The 6,156-nt window shown below is 57.2% G+C and overlaps 1 long non-coding RNA gene across 1 annotated transcript; it reads left to right on the forward strand.

The window, feature by feature from the left end:
- The first annotated feature begins 644 nt into the window (after nt 1-644).
- Nucleotides 645-3,393, forward strand: LOC116598619. The gene is made up of 4 exons (XR_004289119.1): nt 645-1,088; nt 1,731-1,812; nt 2,633-2,754; nt 3,320-3,393. It is a non-coding gene; the product is annotated as an uncharacterized LOC116598619 (long non-coding RNA).
- The last annotated feature ends 2,763 nt before the right edge of the window (nt 3,394-6,156 follow it).

A 6,156-nucleotide genomic window follows, 5' to 3' on the forward strand; every position in this document is an offset into this window, starting at 1 on the left:
CGCCCTCTCTGCGCTGGGGTCCCCCGGTCACCGAGGGGAGGGTGAGCACCAAGACTGCTCTGCCCCTTCCTGACCCTCCCGGGTGACCCTCGAGGGGTCCAGTGTCCCAAGACCCCTCGGTGATCCTTGATCCTTGGGGCAGGCCGAGGAGCCACGGTCCCGCTGCCCTGGGGGCTGCAGAGACGGTGGGAGTCCTCACCTGCCTGTGGCGGCGCACCTGCCGGAGCCCAAGCCCACAGGTTAGGTTTGTTTGTAATCTTTCCGCACGTCAGTCCTGTACGTGCCCAGGGGCCGTGTCCACGCTGTGCCGCGTCAGATCGCAGCAGAAAACCCAGAGAAATGGGAAGCGAGGACAGAAAAGGCCATTGAAACAAAAAAACTGAGTCAGCACAGCGAGAGATTTCGTTAGCGTTTGTAAAAGCGCTAATTATCTCTCTGGCCTGGTTTTCATTAAACTGACCCGCTCTGGCGCTGTTGAACGGTTTTGCGACGTGTGCACGCAGGGCACGCGTGCATCTGTGCAGAAACAGCCCCTCCGATGTCTGCCCGATCGCTGGGACCTAGCCCTGAAACAGAAAGTCCTTTTTCTCCAACTCTCAGCTAACACTGTGGCCACACTTGAGGCTCCCTTTTACCAGCTGAGAATCGTCCAAGTTTGCCTTTCACAGGAGGACGCGGAGAACCACTGGGGGCGTCCCGCGGACCCTGGAAGAGAGCCCCGCTGGCCGGAAACTCCCCGGCGGCCGCTCAGTCGCCTCCCCGCTCATCTGGCGCGTGACCGGACCTCTTCGGAATGTTTCCATTTATGGCTAGAATTCGGTCTTCCCTGTTTGGTCACAGACGGGAGGGCTTGAGGGAACAGAGAGCATCGCAGAGCCGCTCTCCGGAGCCGGGGCCAGGGGGCTGGGCGGGCAGGGCTCGGGGCTGCTGCCACTGGACCGGCCCCGCCCGGCGCGCATCGCAGACTCCGGTCACCTATGGAGCGCACGCCTGGCAGGAGTCGGTGCCCCCACAGGGCTCCCTTGGTGCCGTTAGCCATGCGGCCTGGTTTGTTCTGTTTATTCGATGTCTCACGCCCCCACGAGACTGTGAGTCTGTCCAGTCTGGGGAGGGGCAGACAGGGAAGGGTGGGGAGCCCCCCAGACTGGTACTGCCTCGGCCGAGGGAACCCAGCCGGGAGCACACCCTTGACGGGGCGCTGGGTGACCAGGGTGGTCCTGGACATCCGGAGGCCGGGAGAAGCAGAGCACACTCTGGAAACCAGCCCCCAAACCCCTGCACCTTCTTCGTGCCCTGAAAGCTTGCTCCTGTCTCTTCTCCCCAGGGACCCCAGCCCTCAGGGACTGCTTCGTGCTCTGTGGCTTGACCTTCCATGTGGCCCTCTCCTCCCTGCCCAGCACTTGTCCAGGGCAGCAGAAGGCGTAGATAGGGCAGGAACCATCCTCCACAGCCTGAACACCCAGGAAGGGGACACAGGCCCAAGGAGTCTTCTGTCCTTCTCCAAGCTGTCAGCTAAAATGCAGCCAATTTTCTCCCTTTATGTTAAAGAAAGGCATTCTTTCCTGGTCTCTCCGTCCAGCTCCTAGACGGCCAGCCGCACGAGAGCTGGGTCTTCTCCCTAAGCCAGATGCTCAGTCGCGGGGGCGGGGCAGGCAGGGGAAGGACAGGGACAGCCTCACACTGTGCGCTTTTGAGCATTATCTCCTTCAGAGACTCACTTTTGTACCTAGAACCAACACTCCTTCCTGGAAAGAGCAAAGCGTTCCTTTTTGGGGCTTTCCTCATTGAAGTCTGACCTGCCGTCACCCCCTGGTAAGTCCGTGTACCTAGGAGACATCCAGATGGCAGCCGGCAGGGCCCCTGCACTGCAGGCTGCTTCGGGAGCTCCTGTGGCCCCCGGCCAGGCGGGCCGGCCGCTCGCACTGAGAGCCGCCGAGGTCCCACACGGACTTCCGCATTCTCCCTGTCGAAATGTGGCTTTCAGAAAGTCAAAGACGCGCTTCTCACACAAGTATGGGGTGAAGACGAGGCAGAAATTCTCTCCAGCCCATTCACGAGTAGCCAGGGAGATGGCAGGACCAGCTCCGATGGGCCTCAGAGGGGCGGGGACAGTCCACCCATCAGGAAGGACTTTCGGAGGCAGGGTGCTGAGTCAGAGACAAGGTGTCCTGTCCACAGAGGAGTCCGGTCATGACCTGTCCAGTTGTCCTTTCTGCCGGGCGGATTAGTCCCGTATCTCCCAGGAAGAGCCGAGCAGCCAGCGTGGAGCTGCGGGGAAGCTGAGCCCTTAGGCAAGGGCGATGTCCAGCACAGTCCCCGCAATCCCTGGGCGGGCTGGCCCAGCCGCGCCCCAGGATGCCGCAGAAACAGCATGTCGGTCACCTTTTGGTCTTAGTGCCAAGACTGAAATGACCGAAGGCTACAGGCGAGGCTGTTGGACCACCCAGGTCTGCCTGACGTGCGTCTGTGGGGGCCTGTGCCTTCGCCCCTGTCTCCCTCCGCCCTCTCCCCGGCGGCGGCCGTCTCACACACGCCGACACTGTGGTCATTCACAATGTTTGCCCGCGCAGCTGGAGGTCGCGTGCTCTGACATTTGAAAAACTAACAGAATGTCTTGTGCCTCTAATTAAAGGGAGTGTCTGATGGTGTTCTGTTGAAAATCAGGTTTCCCCGACCCCCAAGCCCATCAAGGACACGGCAGGGCACAAACGGGCCCAGAGAGAGCAGAAGTGCCGCGTCCCGAACTCTCTGAAGGTAGGAGGGGTCACACGGCTAAAAGCATTTGTCAAGGGGCGCCTGGGTGGCTCAGTGGGTTGGGCCTCTGCCTTCGGCTCCGGTCATGATCCCAGGGTCCTGGGATGGAGTCCCACATCGGGCTCTCTGCTCAGCGGGGAGCCTGCTTCCCCCCTCTCTCTCTGCCTGCCTCTCTGCCTGCTTGTGATCTCTGTCTGTAAATAAATAAATAAAATCTTTTTAAAAATTTTTAAAAAATAAAAGCATTTGTCAAAAACTTGGTCACACTCAAGAACTCATTGTGACATGACGCTGTGGGAGAAGGAGCAGCTCCCTGTCCCTGATGTGCCGGCGCATGGCTGAGAAGGGAGAGAACCGGTTCCAATCCCAGACTCACTGCCCACTGTCTCGTAGCCTGGGGCAAGTTACCCACCCAGACTCCTATTCCCATTCGTCACGGGACCTGCTGTTCTGTGAGAGAAGACAGAGGAAACTGTTTTATTTGGGGGGGGAAGAGCCAGGCCGGGAATGCCACAGCATTGAGAGACCTGCCTTTCCCCTTCCAATTCCTTTTTTCCACCCTCAGAAGCGACTTGGCGAAGCTCCCTGTTTCCAGCTCACCCTTCTTTTAGCCGCTCTTTCAGGGATGAGGTGACCGTGGAAAAAAAGAAGCATCATGAGAAACCACTCAGCAAAGCTCACAGTGGAAAATGGGTCACAGGGCGACCACAGTGAGTCATTCTGGATGGGGTACAGCACACACACAACCACCCCACACTGCTTGGGTCCTTGAGAATTTCCAGTGGGAAGTCTCTGCTTCTGACCAAGACAGATGGGACAGCCTGTCCCAGTGGGAACACTTCAGGAAGTCAGTGTTACTCAATTCAATTTAAAATAAACATTTATTGAGCTTTATGAATCCACCTTTGCCAAACACTGTGCTTTATCTCAAAAGGGGAGCCACATAAATCTGGGTGGGATCAGGAAAAGGCTGAGAAATCATTTTAGGTCTTGAAAGTTGGTTGAATTTGGATAGACAGAGACTGTAGGAGAGGCATTTCAGACATCGGGAAGAACCTAAGGGAACCCAGGGAGCGGGACTCGAGTACCATCCCTGGGGAGTGGAGAACATGTGCTGATGGGAAAAGTCCAGCCCTGGATGTCACCAGCTCTCAGATTCGGGCTGCTCTTGGGAGGGCCCATCACCCCGCAGTCTGCTCTTCGTGTCAATGCTCTCTCCCTCCTTCCTGACCCTCCTGGTTCTGTCCTGATTCTACCCTAACCCTAGTCTCAGCCTCGAGCCATCCGTCGGAGCTCAAACCGTCACCTAGCTGTCAGCAAAGACCCTGCCTCCGTGGGGCCGCTCGTCCCCACCCCTTCTCCCTTCCCATGCCACGGTAGGCTCTCGGCATGACCCTCGTGTTGGCTGTTGCAAGACATCCTCTCATTTTTTTCCCAACTCGGGCAGGAAGTGCTCTAACTCCCAGCTGTCGTGATCACTACCAAAGACTCTGGCTCTGGCTTTCCAGAAAGGCACACTGTCTGAGAACTGGGCTTGAAGTTCGGGGCAGTGGGGGTGAAATGTGACAACTCAGCTCCTGGGCACCAGGAAAACGCAAGTGTCGCCTGTTTGGTGAACAGACATGGTCCTGTAGACAAGATGTCCTCCCCCTTTAAGTAGTCAGAGTGTGGCAAGTTCTAATGATGAAAGCTAGAGTGACATTCCATCTTGTGCCTTCCCTCAGTCCCCTCTTTCCCCGCCACCTTCAAGCAGCATCTACAAGAAAGGAAAATGAAAATTTGGAGGGAAAAGAACCAAGTGGAGCCAACAGTTCAGGAGTAAGAACCACTCATTGGTTGATGAAAGCGTCACTAATCCAGCTGCAAGAACAGCACAGAGGAACGACCAGGCACTCGGAATCATGCCGAATCCCTGGTTTAGGGGGTCTAAGTCTTCAAGGATAACCCTCAGACCCCTTAGAAGCCACCAGCAACACCCACGGGTCCTGTTTTCCGGCTGGCCTGCACAGCACTGGTTGGACAGGGGTCCTCCTCCTGGTCCCAGTAGACGCTGCCTTTTCCTTTCCTCATTCTCTATAGCTTTAATGCCCTTTATTTTTTTCAATTATGAGTCGTAATGAGCCCCACATGGGCAACCCACCTCTACCACGGGCTCCAGAGCAGGACGTGGGCCGGCGTCTGGCCTGAGACTCTGGGACAGAGGCACCTGCTCCACGCCTGTCACCCAGCTTGGGACCCACGTGTCCCCGCCATGCCCCAGGACCTCCCATCCTAAATATGCTCCATACGAGGCCAAGAAAACAAGACCTCCCCCCGGGGTGGTGGGAGCCTCATCCCTGCAGCTCTCGCGGGGAAGCCCAGTGTGTGCCCAACTGTGCCCAGTGGCGGCGGCAGTCCCCCCCCTCCCCAGAAGGCACATGGGTGCTGAGCAGGTGTGGTTCATTGGCCCGCACAGGGACTGCAGATTTGGAGGAGAAAGCCCCGTCCTGGAAGTCACATGGGCCTGAGCCGGGCAGCACCCCCACCACAAGTTCTACAGGTCTGGGACTGCGATTTCCTCGTTGCTGGCCGTGGCCCCTGCCGTGGGTGCCGAGAGTCCTGCCAGAGAGCTTATCCAGGATCCTTAGTGGGAACAAGAGCCCCACTCCCCATCTCTGCTTTCCTCCCACATGGAATGGGGTAGAGACACTCCTTTCTCAGGATTCTCGAAGAAAGCGGGGCCCTGGCAGCATCCGTCACATCAGTCAGAGAGGAGGAACAGCCCAAGAGCTCAGCGGAGGTCAAGTGGGTAAAGAAAATGTGGTATATCCATGCAGCGGAATATTAGCAGTTGTTAAAGGGTGACATACTGATACACACTGATACACACTACAACATGAGTAAACTCCGAAGTGCCACACGAAGAAAACCTGGATAGAAAAGGCACATGTTGTATGATCCCCTGTATATGGATTTCCCAGAATCCACAAATCCACAGCGATGGAGACCGGACTGGGGTGAGGTGCTGTGGGGAAGGGAGCTACTACCTAATGGGTACCAGGTTTCTTTTGGGGGTGATGAAAGTGCTCCGGAACCAGCCAGGGGGTGGTTAGGCAACATTGGGAAGGTACTCGACGCGATGCACGGTGTACTTTAAAATCGTTAAAATTACAAATTTTATCCGCAAGTATGAAGTGGGCCACAGGGAGGGAGAGAGGGAGGCGGGCCTCAGCAGTCTGTCTCCACAGTCCTGGGGTGAAGCCCGGGGGCATCTGAGTCTTTCTGAGGAGCACTCCCCTGCAGGGCATCAGGGACAGTGTTGGTGCAGAAGTGTGCAAAGTGCTGAGGCCCACAGGGGCCACTAGCCGCTTGACAGCCAGTCAGGAGCCCAGGGGCTGCCCAGGGTGACCAGCTAGCAGCCGG

This window comes from Mustela erminea, chromosome 1, assembly GCF_009829155.1.
Source record: "Mustela erminea isolate mMusErm1 chromosome 1, mMusErm1.Pri, whole genome shotgun sequence".
Lineage (NCBI taxonomy): Eukaryota > Metazoa > Chordata > Mammalia > Carnivora > Mustelidae > Mustela > Mustela erminea.